The 16,937-nt window shown below is 45.1% G+C and overlaps 1 protein-coding gene across 1 annotated transcript in view; it reads right to left on the bottom strand.

Moving 5' to 3' along the window:
* The window catches only part of LOC119654623 (actin-histidine N-methyltransferase), a 358,831-nt gene that overhangs the window by 58,657 nt on the left and 283,237 nt on the right, over positions 1 to 16,937 (bottom strand). The window lies entirely within an intron of this gene.

Raw genomic sequence — 16,937 nt, 5'->3', positions numbered from 1 at the left:
GCCACACTTGAAAATCGTAAAGTTCCATTCAACTTCGCGCGGGGTATCATTAATGGCGTGGCCACCGAGGGGGATGGGAAGCAATCGATGGAGGAAGCAGCAAGCGGAAGATTTTTATTTTAAGTAGTTTGCTCCTTGCGAGACGACTACGGAAGGAACCTGTAAGCATTGCACTCAACATTGCCGCTATCAGGATGGTACGTTTATGTGAAGCAGTTACAGCGGACAGCATGAAATTAAAACGTTTTTTATGTTGTACAGCCAAAGTTTTTACATGTTTATGGGGTTGTATGTATTTTAGAGCGTTCGAAATTTATTTCCATGGAATGAATATGCAGGTTTTCCGATTTACATAGTGGCGAATGGCGAGAGGTCGAGAGAAATTCATGAGATTGCTGTTTTCGAATGGAATTTGTTTTCAGAGGGTGGTCGTTGAGACGAAGGAAAAGGAGCTTTGCAGATTATTTATACCATTGTTGTCACTACGATACTTTGACGTTGAGGATTAGTGTTGCGGACTGAATACTTTAGTGGTTTTACTGGATTTTTTGGTTTGCTGAGCATCACCTTCTTCAGACTAAACTCTTCTTTTTGCTGTTTTCCCCCAAATAGATTTCGCCAAAGAAAACCACCCGAAATGGATTCATTGACCGTCCTAATATCTGTTTGCCTGCTAATCATATTATAGGGGTGATGACAACTTATGGGGGAAGAACAAGCTCGGAGAACATCCTCCTTGCACTGTCAAAGGTACAAATAAGGCTTCTAGCCAAGAATGAAACCCTACACGCCGAGCGATGCGCGGCCAAGTTTGGTGTCTAAAATGCGGAAGACGATCCTTATCCTGGTGGCCGAGCTAGCCAGGGTGGACCTTTTTTGAATTACTCATTTGACCAAGACATGGACATGAACCTTACAAAGCAGACGGAAGAAGAAGGAGCGGTGGGAATGCCTGACGTACTATCGGAAGACGAGCTGCTGGCATTTAGCCAGGAGACAGTTGGTTATCGAAGGCAGTACAGCGGGTTTCAGTCATAGCATCTTTCCGTTGGAAACAATAGCAGGGATGTTCGGAAACGAGGAAACAGGTGAACTAGCGGTTTCATCTGGAAAACATTGGTACAAGTCGTAGTACTCCAGTCCTGAAACCGTCGCCATCGTCGCCCGGGGACCGAGGACCCACAAGAATGGAAGTTGTCAGAAGCCAACGAGAAAGCTAAAGCTCGCTGGAGTCCTGCTCAAGACCTAGTATTAGAAGATGCACAAGATTGCGAAGAATAAATAGGCCGGTGCTGTTGACAAGGGTGAAGGGGTGATATTTTATGAATTATGATAAGAAACACTTGGAAAACTAGCAGAAGGCGACACTTATCACCTCCAACAGCAACAAATCTCATGATGAGATCAAGCAGGAGAGCAAAAAGAACACGAGTTGGCAAGGGATTGTATGCCAAGCAAACTATGCCGACAGCGAAGTAGCAACGCGGGTGAGAGGGCAGAGGGCACACGCTGCGAAGCTTGCTAGTGATATGGCTAGAAATCACTTATGGATGACAATTCCGCCAGTAACAAACTGGGCCGGAGGTATGCGCCAGTGTTGAGGCCAGGGTGTTGGAGGTGGTCATCAAGCTTTTCCTGAACATGAAGGGGGAACAGGCAGCATGTACTCTCATGTGGTATCATAGCATCTAAGAACCAATTCACAGTTCATGTATCGTTAAGATCAATGAGCTTGAAGGAGGAGAGAGGGGGCGTGAAGCTTAAAATTATTCCATACGACTCTTATTGCTCGCATCTGGTTACAGAGGATTCGGATGGGTAAGGACAAGCTCACCCAGTCCCTGCCCCTTCAAAATCCCAGTATTCCCATGGACAATTGGGTAATGATCAGGAAGGAGGAATTCCAAACGAACTGTTGGTCTTTTCTACTCGGCATAAGTTGAGCGTGTTGGAGATACTGGAAGAGGCGGAATGTAAGGTACGGTTCGGAACAAAAGGCAAAATGTTGTGTGCCACGGAACCAAACTTGCATCCAGTCGACACCGCCAACGATCTGTTACAAGAGAGGATGACCATCGTTCTGACAAAGACCGATTGGATGTAACGTTTTATGTTCCTGAACTATGGTAACCCTTCTGAGACCAACACATGACCTTGACGTCATTTGGAAATGATTATTTCCAAGGGTTGTATTCTACTTCTACTTTTTCTTTTGTCGGGTGTGACTTTCTCCTAACCTCCCGTATTCTTCTTGGAGCTTTCTCTCTTTTTCTTAGACACCCCGCGGGGTTTGCTGTCTTGTTGATTCGTTCAACCATTCACGTAGCCTCTTCCTGGGATTTCCTTATTTTCGATATAACACCTAGCTCACCTTTTCGTTCGACGCTCTTACGCTCTTAGATTTTTCCTCTTATAATGGCCGTTAAATACAACTTACCTAGTACGATGTAGACTCCTTCCATTGGGCGCTGCATCGTGTTTCGGTCGCGTAATTAGGGTTGCTTGCCATCACCTTTACTCTTCCAACTAAAGGATACGCTTTGAACCGCGAGGACTGATTTATGAAGAATTGAACTTCTTCTGAAGGTGTCCGTTAATGGATTCAGTTGTACTATCTCCTGTACTATTGTAACTTTTAATGCCGCAGTTGCTAGGATTCGTATTACTGAGACACTTTGTTAAATATCCATGGTCAGAACTTTGCTTACCCAGTCCCAAGGAGCGCTATGCATCATAGCTTTGTCACTCGTCTCCCCCTCAATGTTTAGTTTCAATTCGAGGTATTCTCTCCATAGTCAATTGTTACTCACGCAGGTGGGGAAGGACTCTAGCCAAGGTCAAAACTGACCTTCTGAGAAGACCGCAACCAGTAAAATGCTCCGCTCAAAAAGCAGGGAACAGCAAAAGTACGCTTGAGATCAGTATATCAGACGTCAGGAGACAGGTCTCCGTGGCGCAGGTGTTAAATGGTATTTGCACTATCTAAAGGAATGCCTGAGACCACAGGAGGTCCTTAGTAAGGCTTAGGACAGCTCTAAGCGCGGAGCAGGGAAGCTCAGCCCATATCTGATCCCAAGAAGGGGGAAGTCTAGGGTGAAGAAGGCCTACCGTTAGCTATACTGCCAAAAACATATCCGGAGCAGGTACTCGCTCGTGAGGGGTAGGAAATTATTCAAGCACTTGTCGTCTGTCAGATGCGCAAGGGGGGTGGGGGGGGAGGGGGTGGTGGGATGTGGAGCTCTTGTTCACTGGGATACGTTTTCGACCAGGTATTACTACTAATAGACTGCACGGCTAACGACACTGTGGAATGACTTATCAGGTTAGGATTGAGCAGAATTGTCGACATGTGCTGCGGATGATATACCTAGTATATGTGCACAGGGAGAAGCCAACGAAAGATGCTTCGTACGGCTCAAGGTGGAAGGTGATATGCAGGAAACCGTCATGTCGGAGAAGGATCCAGTCGACACATGATCAATAACCAGCACTAACATAGCCCAGGTAAAACCCCAGCATTGGAATAACACTGGCTCAAAAACCATGGGTGTACCGGGTACAGATTCCTGGTCTATAAGTATGCAGAAGTATGCAGGTAGTTTGGAAGTCCTCTTACGAGAAACCAATAGTTTTCAACTCTCTTAAACGGCATTTTAAATATATATGCCTTTCAGAGTTCCTGACGGGCGACCTTGCCACTGTCCAGGTTTTCTAGTGATCGGAAGGAGCACTAGGGATGTGGCCGTGATAACGGGCTAACAATATCCGGATCCCATCGAAGTTAGTCAGTAAACTGGTGAATTTCTGCAAGAAGGCTCTACAACTTCCCCACGGCTGCGATGCCAATGCCAATCACGAAGTTTGGGGAAGGGTGATAAACGGGCTGGTTAAGAATTAGATGAGCCATCTATGTCGGATCAGAGGATAATCAGATTCGCATGCATGGGGACCCCTCCCTTAAATTCAACGTAAGAGGATGTAACTCACTGTATGTACGAGCGGTCACAGTTCCCACCTTTCTACCAAATTTAGTGTCAATCGCTATAACCGTCTCCGAGAAAAATGCGTGTGACGGACAGGCAGACAGACACACAGACGGACAGACAGACGGTAAACCGATTTTAATAAGGTTTTGTGTTTACACAAAACCTTAAAAAGCCACTTTCAAGTGATATTGACATTCATAGTCTTGAATTTGCAGAGGAGCGCAGATTTGACCTAGTACAACTTTGTTAGTAATAGTGCGATTTTCACCAAATTTGGCAGGATCATGATCTATACTGTAGCCTACATTGCTGCAAAATTTTGTGATTCTAGGGTGAACTTAAGGGGGGTTTTCCTGTCAATTACTAAAAATTATAGTAATATATTATTATTAACTTTATTTGAACAGGTGGGATGAGGATGGTGGTGGATATGGAGGGTATTTCGGAGCCTAGGCACCATATAGTGGCAGCCCCCTGATTTTTTCCAGATTTTTCAATTGGGTAGTTCCCCCCCCCCCCCTTAAATTCGTCGTAAGAGGATGTAACTCACTATATGCGTGAGCGTTCACAGTTCCCACCTTTCTACCAAATTTGGTGTCAATCGCTATAACCGTCTCCGAGAAAAATGCGTGTGACGGACAGACAGACAGACAGACAGACAGACAGACAGACAGACAGACAGACAGTAAACCGATTTTAATAAGGTTTTGTTTTACAAACAAAACCTTAAAAAAGGGGGAAAGGAGAACTTGAAACTAGCAAAAGAGGCATGCTTGGAAGTTAGGGTAAGATGGGCACCCGGAGTAGATGGCATTTTCCCAGCACTATTTCAGAGGGACCTAGAAATCATCTTAGGGTCTCTTTCAAGGGTGGTTAAGAGCAGCATAACCTTGGAATATGTACCAAGGGCATGGAAGCAGGCATAAGTGGTCGGAAAGGAGATAAAAATGATCCTTTTTCTTCTAAACCTTTCATACCAATTTCGTTCGGACTCGTAAAGGTGGTGAAGGTCATAGACAATAATATTAGAACAAACCTTTTAATACGCTATCCCTTAGATCCGTGTCAACACGCTCACTGGGCAAGACGGTCAACCTCTCTACCTAAACTGTAGTACGAGACGCCATAGAAACAAAAGAAAGAGCCTTGTATGTGTTTTTGGATATCGAAATAGTGTTAGATAACACATCGCACATCGAGATACGAGATGTCCTGATCCGCAAGGGAGTGGGAAAGGCCCCGACCTTCTGGATGGGTAGAATGTTAGAGAGTCGGCAATTAGAAGCACCGTCAATAAAGTACGTTTCACTATGAAGCGCAAGCTTGATCACCAGAGCGCCATTAGATTATGAAAAGCTACAAGGGCTCTAATGACTTGCAGGCCCACATCAGAGAAAAACGGGGATGCACCCCAAAAATGCCCAAGGGGCGGTAATCTCGGCAGACAAAACCGAACTCAGCACAACAGCTAGAAAATCACACAAACTTCAAAATATTTTGTGTGCACCAGCGGCGTAATGAGAATGTTCCCCGCGACATCTTTGGAGTTGCTTCTAGAAGGGCGATCCTCCAAATGTCCAGGAGTACCAGCGAGGCGGGGAGCTGCCTAAATCGAAGGAAGGTCGATATTCCTTCTAGGAGGTCCCGAATTGCTGATGCTAATGAATAACATGGTCTGAGGTTTCATGTTGGAGTAATAGGGCCAACTTGGAGATCCTGGCATTGACATACGATTTAAACTAGCAACTGATTATCTGCTACATTGACGGTTCGCTAACGGCAGAGGGCAAAGAGAGCAGACGTCTGGGTCATTGGTCCAAGGAAAACATAACGAGGCATGAATACTCTGGTTTCCAGACCATGTTGGAATAAAAGACAATGAGGCACCGAACGAGCTGGCTAGGAAAGGAGCAGCGACGCCTCCATACGAATGAGAGTCATTCTACAGAGTTGCAAATGGGTTTATGGCTATGACATTGACGAATGAAGAAGGATTGCTGAGAGAGCTATGCTAGGCGAACCCACCAGGAATAGAACAATCCCGGGTATTCATGGGAGAATACAAACCCAAGCGCCCGCAAGATTGTTTAAACTTCACCAAGAAGAGAGCCTCTGGATCATAGTGGGAATACTCACTGATTACTGGAGGCTAAACCATTACCTAGGGGCGGTAGCGATATCTACGAACTCTGTCTTTCTTGTACAATATAGGTTGCGGTATCCGGGAGATGTCAGATTGAAACATTTGGAATTGGGGAAAATAATAACGTTGTCTCCGATTATAGACTACTATAGTTTAAAGGTACACTATAACCAGGAAAGGATGCAGTACCGTCCAAAGATAAATCTAGAAATCATATGGTCCGCGGGTATTAGATCCACCTGATGATTGCCTCGAGATTACCAGATGGACACATGAATGTACGATTGGATATATTTCAAAGTACCTTGTCTGGATGCGACGTGGGCTGCTTCCATTTCATTCCTAAGTAAATGAGAGATAATTTTAACAAAGCTTCGGGTGGATGGCATAGAATTAATTGCTCCAGTAATGCTTATCCAACCAAGCATTCGGTTCGGTACTATCAACTTCCTGCTGTTAGCAAATTTTAGCCTCGGCCAGCAGACGATGGATGCATACATTGAAATGGATTTTATTGCGGACGCGAATATCCAGTGCAATCGTGGTGGCCAGATTCCCAGGTATTGCCTATCGGAATCCTAAATATTCCACCGTTTGGACTAGCAGGGTTTCTGTTCTGGATAAAGAGGGTAAGGTATAGCTGTCCCACCTAATATTGTGATTATAACTAATCCATTGACGCTAGTGTCCACTGTGAACTCGTTTTGGGGGCACAAAGTGTGGATTACCTGCAAGTCCATGGTATATGCAGACTCGCCGATAACTGCAATGGAAAATGAAATGGTGTCAACGTTACTTACGAGTTTGCAGAAGTCATCTGTTACTTGAATTTGTAAATTGATACATCATCTTGCTATTTAACGCTTATCATCTTTTCCCGCTTTTTTGAGATATTAAAGATTTCCTTCAAAAGCTACTGAATCCAATTACAAACCGAATTAGTATCTGATGCTCAGATGTGTGTTCAATTAAATCGCTTAATCTTACGTAACTTACGCAATCAAAAAGCAAATATGCTTACAAATAATTAACAACAAATTAACCCGGAAACTACCGAACAAAATGAGTCAATTTAAGATGGGAAGCAATGGCAAGTATCAAAAGTAAAAGTGAAACACTTTATTACCTCATTTGCCGGCAATAAACAATAGCCAGAGTAACAAACTGAAAATCTGATAAACGAGAAATCTACCACACTAAGGAGTGGCCCACCGGCGGCCAGTCAGTTCCGATAGTATCTTATGTTACATAGTTTCGTTAATTCATGAAGATGTCCGTCCGCCTTAATGTTGGTTAAATGAAAGTGGTTTCTACTGTTCCGAGTCATCTTCAGACAGGTCCGATAACAACGTGTGCAGAAAGCAATTACGGCTATTGTGCCACGGTACGTTTTGAAGCTTCAGGTGGAAGCAATGGCCAACACACATTCATAATGTACGCTTGGTTGTAATAAAATCTGGAACATATGCCAAATAAACGACCGAATGTTTTGCACATGAAGAGGAAAAACTACGTACTATAAACAATATTTGACTTTATGCCAACCACCCCTCCCCTCGTCTCCAACATATCCCACACATGCTATAAAGTGTAGTTTATTGCTTAGGCAAAATACGCCTGAAATCTGGCTCTAGCCGAAATCACGAGAAAATCTGTCGTAAGCACGTATCGTGCATATATCCTTGAAAATCGATCCAATATTCTACCGGTTTTCATGGCATTTGGTGGAGTGTTGTCAACAGCGGTGTCATTCTAAAGGGATGGAATATTCTCAGGATATATTCAAGATTCTATTAAGTTCATTGGCAGCAGAACAGATTTCAGGTAAGGAAATCAGCAACCGCAACGACGCACATTATTAGGGGAATTGCTGAGAAGTCACAGCTTTCAATTGAACATGGTTTCCTATTTGAAGGCAGGATAACAATAGAATTTCGAAGATATTTGTTCGTTTCTTTATACGATTAAGGATTTAATTAGGATTTCCAAAAGGAGTTAAGAGAGCAATCTTTTGAATTTGAATGGAGTATCGCACCCACATCGGGTACAGGAAAACAGCTTGAAATGAGTCCTAAAAAAAGGATTTCATAGAGAGTTTGCTACAACAATAATGGTTGAATATAATCGTGCAAGTTGGTCATAGTCTAAGTCAAGCTTCACAATTGTCCCTACTCAATGGTCAGTTTAGGATGTTCTTTGTTCCTGGAGCTTGTCCTAATTTGAGGGTTGTAACCAGCTGACTCCTGCGGTTCAGGCTTATACGAGTAGGGTCTTTCAACCGTACTTTGTTTTATTAGGAGTCGCACCGCGTCCATAAAAACTATTATGCCCCTTTTACTGGTCATAATCTACCTATTAACTATAATATCTTAAGCAAGACTATAACCGTTAGGAATTTGAGTATGTTCCCTACTTCCAAATCGTTCAACATTGCATCCGGTATTAAGTGTTCTCCCAGGTGCTTCGACCTACTACTAGGCCCGCTTAGTACAGTTCACTCAATCATTCTCACAGGGGTCGTTAGCGACCTTTAATACGTCGCTTACGATATAGGGTGTGACGTCCCCGAGGTGCCCGAGTAAGTAGTTCTGACCCCCTAGCTGGCAATATACCTGCGTCCCCGCTTTGAGAAAGCCTCTCGGTAAAGAGTGAACCGTGAATGACCGGTACACATCGTGACACACAGGGAGTCTCCGGAGCCATCGATCGCCCTCTAACGGCATCGATGGGGTGATTTGAGCCTAGCTCTGTCAAGATGGTAGTTGTGACGTGTCGATTGAACCGGTGTTAGCAGACCGTGTTGCCCCAAGCGAGCGCTGATTCGTCCATGAATTCCGAGATCAGCTAAGCGTAGATCAGGTCTCAGGGAACTGGGGTAGGAGCTCTGTCCCCGAGGGTACACCCGATCCTCATCTAGGAGACGTCTCCTTATGGGAGCAACGCTGTCGGTTCTTCTCTATGGTGCGGAGGTATGGGCTGATGCCCTTGACAAGGAGGTGCATCGTAAACGCCTCGCTCAGGTACAGAGGCGAGAAGCTTTGCGAGTGGCGTCTGCTTATCGCACCGTCTCCGAACCGGCCGTGATGGTGATCGCGGGAGTGATCCCCGTTGCTCTCTTTGCCAACGAGCGCAAAGCTATCTACCGCCGTAAGGGCGAAAACTTAAGAGAGGTGGTTGCCCGTGAAGAATGTCAACGCACCCTTACCGAGTGGCAACTTTCTTGGCAAAATGAGCCAAGGGGCAGATGGGCTGCGCGGCTTATCGACAAATTAGACCCGTAGTTGAACAGAACGCATGGTGAGATTGATTACTTCCTTACCCAGCTTTTAAGTGGGCATAGAGGTTTTCAGTCTTACCTGCACAAGATTGGAAAGGCGCGATCTCCTGATTGTGTGTGCTGCAATGGAGTGACAGACGACGCTGAACACACCTTTCTTTCTTGCGAGAGGTAAGACGGCTTTCGTTGGCAGTTTTATGCAGACACAGGGGAGCTCTCTCCAGACATCATTGTCAGAGAGATGCTGAAGAGCGCTGGCAGCTGGAATCGTATTGCGCATTATGTTCGGGCTCTTCTTATTACGAAGAAGATTGAACTCCACCGACTTAGGGATCGGACTGTAAGGGGTTCCCTGAACTAACAACAACTCCCTTTTTCCCCCCCTCTCGTTGGTGAAAGGAATTCCCTGGCTTGAAGGCTCCCAAAGCCGGGACAGCGGGAGGGCCAGCCTGAAGTAATATGCCAAACGGTTGCAGGCTAGTTCTCTGATGACAGGGAGGTATTTAGTTGGTAGTCCGCCAGCGTGCTGTTGCGGGAGTCCAACATTCTGTGCGTAAACGCGATCGCATACCCTACTCCCAAAAAAAAAAACACCCGATCCTGCATACGGTGCGCTGGTAAATTTTCCATGGGGAATAAGCCTAAAGCAACAAAAAATTGATGAAAAAGAAGGGAAGTAGGAAGGGCTGAGTGCTTTTTTGGGCAGCACAAAAATGCGTCGTTCATCGCAGCAATCAGCGAAAGAGGCAGCGAGGACTGACATACTCGATGTGACACCGGGACGTCCAAATAAAGAGAAAGCCTCATAGAGTGGCGCGACTGACGGTGGGAGGACGACAACTCCAATACCCTTTAGTGCCCCTATTCCGAAAAAAAAACCGTCAGAATCGCTAGTCCTGAGCAAGTACAATCGGAGAGCAGCGGAAGACGATTAAAAAGCACTGGCGCCAAACGGACTACAAATACGCAATACGCCCAATGCAAAGCAAACTGGGGAAAAAGCGGAAAGAGGACAACGTGCCTGAAGGAGACTATATCAAACTAGTTTCCAGGGCCCAAAAAAAGAAAGCGAAGAAGGATAAAAGGAAACAACTGACTATGCCACCAGAGACCTGTCTGTCCAAAGACAAGGAGGCTGCTATCTGAAAGCTAATAGCAGAAAAAATGAGGAAACGAAGAAGGACTAGATTTTCGGCTCTACTCATTTAGCCAATGGAAGGCAAGATTTTTGCAGAAGTCTTTAGTGAAATCTGCTACAGGATGAAATCCGAAGACAACCGAGCAGAGGTGTCTTCTATATGGAAAACCAGGGGTGGCGGAGTCCCCACAAGTGTTAAAAGTGTCTGGAATATGGACACACGTCAGCAACTTGCAAGGGACCGGACAGGAGGACAACATGCCGGAATTGCGGTCAGGTAGGTCACCAAACGAAGACCTGCAATGGAAGCGAAAATTGCGACGTTCGACTTAGTGTTCTTGCCCAAGGCCGAGGGAATGGGTTTGTCTGGATTCGGTGTTTAGGGATAACGTTTTTTTAGCGTTTACCTGAAGCCTCAGTCAGACTCCAGAGGGGAATGAATTCTGGAATTGGCGGCGAGAACCGGGTTCGTAGTTTTAAACACCGGATCCACGCCAACGTTTCGGCGCCCAGGCTGTGATGGAAGCATCCCTGACAGTACTTTTGCATGGAAATCTCTGGCATCATCAGTTGACGGGTGGCGAGTCCTAGAAAACTTTTCGGTAAACGATCACCAGTACATCGTGCTTGTGGTTGGCGCTACTTGCTGGCGAGCACCAACCCGACGCTCCCACTGCCTGTGGAATGTCGTGAGGTTGAACATCGGGAAGTTTGTCGAAGCTCTTGGAACAGGCAGAGCCGCGCTAGCAGGCGCTTCGGGGCTGGTAGCGTTGCAGCTGACACCGTCATGAATTCAGTGATAACCCTGATAACGACAGCGTGTGAGGCTTCAGTGCCCTGGAGGAAAATCGGGGCACTACGGAAGCCCTCCATACTAATTACCAACCTAATGGACCGCATTGTACAGGCACTATTCCGCAGACATCCTGTTCGGGTTGACATCAATCCCACAGAAAACGTCGAAGATTGCCCCCTTTTCACAATGAGAGAGCTCGAAGAAACGGTTCTCATTATGAAAAACAAGGAAGCGGATGGTATGCCAGTAGAAGTTTACAAACTGGTGTCCCGCCAACCGCCAGACTTCCTGCTCGGGACGTTCAATGCTTGCTTGAAGAAGGGCACTTTTCCTTGTCGCTGAAAGGTGGCTAGGCTCGCGCTGATCAGCAAGGAAAAGGGAGACCCGGAACTGGTGTTTGCAAACCGACCGCTGTGTATGCTTGACACAACCGGAAAAGTGCTCGAAAAGCTAATCAGGAGTAGACTTGTTGAAGCGATCCGCACTGCCAGGAACATATTTCCAAAGCAATTCGGGTTCAGAACAGGGAGATGCACAGTGGATGCTGCTATGAAGGTCGATGGACAGATGTGCTAGCTACATAAGAAAACTCATTCCACGTACTACGCTATCTCTTGCAGATATTGAGGGATTATCTGAAAGACCGCTCCCTGCTCTATGGGTCGTTAGAGATCCAGAGGAGGATGCAAATTACATCGGAAGTAGCACAGGGATCCATCCTAGGGCCGGATCTCTGGAACGCTTCCTACGATAGTCTACTGAGGCTCGATATGGCCGAAGAGTCGCGCCTGGTCGGTTATGCAGATGACGCTGCGGAACTTGTTGCCGGACGCACTGTTGAACAGGCGCAGATTTGGCATATTGATGCGACTGGTAAGCAGATGAATGACTACTCATGGTTTCAGCCTTGCGCTGGAAAAAAACCGAACGGACCAGAAAGAGAATCCCGACCCTGTGCCCCATATCGATCGGCGAGTTGACCATAGAGTCAAAACCAACCTTGGTTTAATGCTCGACTTGACGATGCGTTTTCTTTCTTACAAATCAAAGCAGCAACGAAAAGGGCTGCAGCTGGAACAGCGTATTTTGGGGGCTCTATATCTACTAGGAGATGTTTTCTTATGGGAACAAAGCAGTTCGTTCTGCTCGATGGGGCGAAGGTATGCACTGATGCCCTTGACAAGGAGGTGCATCTTAAGCGCCTTGTTCAAGTGCAGAGAAGGGGAGCTTTGCAAATGGTGTCTGCTTATTACACAGTCTCAGAACCGACCGCGATCCTCGTTACCCTCCGTGCCAAGGAGCGTAAAGTTATCTACCGCCGTAAGCGAGCACGTACCAAGTGGAAACTCTTTTGGCAAAATAAGCCAAGAGGCAGGTGGGCTGCACAGCTCATCGACAGATAGATCCGTGGCTGAACCAACGCACGGTAAGATGATTATTTTTATCAGAGAGATGCTGAAGAGCGTTGGTAGTTGGAGTCGGGTTGTTCATTATGTTCGGACTCTTCTTATTGCGAAGAAGATTGAGCTCGAACGGCGGGAGAGCGGGTGGCAAGGGGTTCACTGAACTAAAAACTCCCTTCCTTTCCTGCCAGCCCGTTAGTGAAGGGACTCCCTGACTTGAAGGCTCCTAAAGCCGGAAGAGCGGGAGGGCAACCTCGAAGTAATTTGTCAAACGGTCCAGGCTAGTTCTCTGCTAACAGAGAGCTTGTTAAAATTGCCAACTGGAGAGAGATTTTACTCTAAACATACCCTGGAAAAAGCAATCCTTTCGCGAAACATTTTCTCAAAACCCACCATTCCAGGCATGAGCTTGCCCGCATACTATATCCTTTTATCTGTCGGTGCAAATGATGAAGTCATCGGTATATAGTGGGGGTCTTGATGGAATTTTGGTTGAGAGTGGAAAGTGAGTTGTGGAAAGGACAGAGCCTTGTAGGACTCTAGCAGGAGTGGTGTATGAATAAAGAGCTGGTGCTGAACTTTTATTTTTTAGAACCTCTTTTCGAGATACTAGATAGGGTCCATTCCTTAGTTGCACCACTCCCCTTCCCAAAACTATGCAGGTGATAAGGTGTAGATCGATGAGGCCCTGCTGACCACCTTCTTAATTTAAGCTCTCTTCTAGGATGAGAGTTACTATGAATGGTTAACTTACTCCTTGATCGACTTGAATAGATCCAGTATATCTGAATTACACGTTCTTCACCTCATCCAATTTTTTTAATTAACATGAACTGATTTACGATTGAATTCATTTCATATTCGTTTTTAAGGTTCACAATTAAATACAGAACTAAATGGAATTCCGGATAATCTGGTGCCTCAAAGATTTCTCTCGGACCACATCGTCGACATGGAACCAGTCTGTTTTCATCATTCAACTCTTCAGCACTGCAGCGAACTCCATTTAATTTCGAAGCCTTTTGGCTGTTGATTGTGCAAACTTTGTATACCATTTCCATGTTTACTATTCACGTAAATACTGGATGATGTTAATCCTTTTTTCGGCAGCTATTCGGGCAAAAATATTGCCTGCACCAATCACATAAACGAATGAATTTATTCGCTCCTCCGTGGATAAATTCCTCGCTTTAGGCAATTTAAAGATCATAAATTGCACTACACAATTAACGCAATCATATAAACATATCTGGTTGGAATCCATCGTGAAAAGCCTCACCACTGCTAGAAATAAAGTCGAAATTGGAATTCATTTTGCATAGCAGCACCCGAAGAGTGTTTCACGCTCACAGCATGAATAACAATCATAAAATTCTTTATTCACAATTATGCTCGGTGCGCCGGGGCCGGTACTTGCGAACAGCGGGCACTATTTCACCTGGCGAGAGACACGCGTACAGGTTGGATTTTCCCATTTTCATTTCCAATAATTTTGATTTTCTTTTCACTTTCGTTTCATTTCATTTCATTACATGGCAAATGATATGTTTCGGGTGACTTGGCACGGATGCGGGGCCTAGACGCTGGTAGCACATATGCGGAGGCAACAGACGAACCGGCGAGCAAACAGGCAAACAGGGAAACAAACAACAAATGAATTGCACTGAAGCCTGGTCCATTGTTGGTTTTTGGATGATTTTCATTGTTTTCGAATCTTGTTTACAAACAAGCAGAAACCAGACAAGCTTCAACCAAGCTCCGTGGCACTGGTTGAGTGGGTTGCTTTGTATCTTCCATCTACTCTCCGGGGCCGTGCTTCGCCTTCTGATGGTCTCCCAAATTTGGAGTTATCGATTTCTATAAATATACGTATGTTTACCTGGTTTGCTAGGTATTGTTGTTTTCAGCATAAAGTTTGAAAGATATAGGAAATTTCAAGGTACAATCTTTGATACCTCCACAGCCAAAGGATCTGGGAAAAGAGGTTCATTCAAATTCCATACCAGAAACTTTGGATTAGGAAACTGGAAACAAAGCGCGAAAAATGTATATTTTCTTGATATTCCGTGAGTTCTAAATGATACATAATATGGATACCAGAAGATAAAAGAGTCCAGAGTTCCAGGGGTGTCAAATTAAGGAGGAAAATTTGAAAACACCAGAACTTTCGAAATTATTTCAGCCAATATCTCAGATAGACTGATCAAAGAACAGGATAAAAGCATCTTGAGTTATCACATAATGTAATGTTCTCATCATATATTAGTAGGATTCCTACCAAACTTTTCAATGCTCTAAATTATGTTTGTGTGTGTCTTCAGACTTATTGGCATTGACGTCGGGAACAAGTGATTCCCGAAGTATCGGTGTTTGCAAGGCCAATAAATAATATTTTTTCTAAATTATGGTTTGTATTGCTGCAAATAAAAGAAGGCTGTCAAATTTAAAAAAGGTAGTGTCATTATGATACCATTAGAGGTCAAGTAGTGGACTTCAGGATAGACTAATATGGAATAAAGCCAATCTATCTTTCTCTGGAGATAGCATCTGGCTCTCCAGGAGCCCAGCTTCTCATCTTCCAAACCGCTAATGGATGGTGATCGCCACAACCTGTATTGTGTCCATGAACCATGCCCATTGGATAGTTTGCAGTCGGGGGTAACTTGCTCTCTTCGAATGAAGCCGCACTGATATCGGACTTCCCAGCGTCCATACTCATGTCATCAAATGAATAATTAATAAAAAGAGAGAAAAAACAAACAAGCGGGACCCCACACCGCCCGAGACTGGTCCACCAGACGGAGATACATCTCGGCGGTATTGCTCATTCAACTAATATTCTTGACAGGACCAGCAAAATATATCTCAGATCAGAATGTATATTAGCGTCAGTTTGAAGGCAGGCGTCGGTGGTTCAGTTCCTAAATGGTATCTGCGCTATATTAAGGATGGTCTCGAACCCAAAAAGACCCTTAAAAGGCTCAGAATAGACTTAAGCCTTCAACAGCGGAACCGAAAAGAGGGAAGCGGCGAGGATCAGCCTACGAGAGGAGAATGCTCCGAAGAAACCCAATACAAAGAGAGGAGCAGTATTGTGGAAATATTTTAGAGATGATATACCAAGGGCACTGCATGGTAGCAGTCTAGCTTCCAAAGTCGCAGCGATGAAGCAGGAGGATGTAGAAAGTCTTAGAAGCAAATTGGAGGGGAGAGGAAAACTATTCGATTGAGGTAGGTGAGCGATCTCTGGATGCACATTAATGCCGTAATAGCCTCTTCAACTAGAGATTTGGCAGCTCATGCACACGGAGAAGCCGAGGAAAAAGATTTCAGAGAACACATCGGGCGGAAAGTCTATCGAAATTCCAGAAAGAAATGCGAGGGTTATGGAGGCGGAAAGGGCAGGATAGAGAATAGTGATGAGACACACACAAATCCCAAGTGGGAGGGGGAGGACGATTGGGGGAGAACTCGAGAGGCAGCTGTTGCATCCAAGACGCGATACCCGAATTAGTCGTTGTTATGGTGAAAAACAGCGAGAAGAAGGCGTACAATTTCTCCTGGAAAGCGATGTGAACGCCCATATGAGATCTGGAAATGCAGTGACACTAATCGAACAGGATTCGCCCGAGCTCCGCACCAGAACAATATAATTCACCACGAACTCATCCACCTGAGTGGCTCGCCTACCTGTTGGTAGCGAGGTGACAGATATGAGGCCGGCAGAAAGAATATAGGTATCCCAAGGGAACAAATTGGGACTCTTACATAAGGCTCCTGAGCAATAACAGAGAGGTGGTGATATCAGGAGGTAATTGGAATTGGAAACAATGTTGGAGGCCTTATTGATGCATATGAGGTCAGCTGTTCGGTTAAGCCGAACGAACAAAAGAAGAAAGAAGGAAGTTGGAACATTTACCGAGAATGAGGAGGACAAGGTGTAACTGCTTCTCAAGACTAATTTTCTGAGATCCTATCACAAGTCGCAAGATAACCGTATTCTGTCCGCTATCTCAATAACGGACAGAAGAAGAAAGAAGGAAATTAGGGAAAGTAGAGTAAGATAGGTAGTCGAAGACTTTAAACCACTGAAACCACCAGGAGTGAATGACATTTTCGTAGCACTGCTTCAGAGATGCCTAGAAATCATATTAGGATTCCTTTAAGGTTGACAAGGGCCACATAGCTTTACAA

This window comes from Hermetia illucens, chromosome 4 (genome assembly GCF_905115235.1).
Source record: "Hermetia illucens chromosome 4, iHerIll2.2.curated.20191125, whole genome shotgun sequence".
NCBI lineage: Eukaryota > Metazoa > Arthropoda > Insecta > Diptera > Stratiomyidae > Hermetia > Hermetia illucens.
Note: the sequence above shows the minus strand (reverse complement) of the source record. Positions and strands in the feature narration are given on the sequence as shown.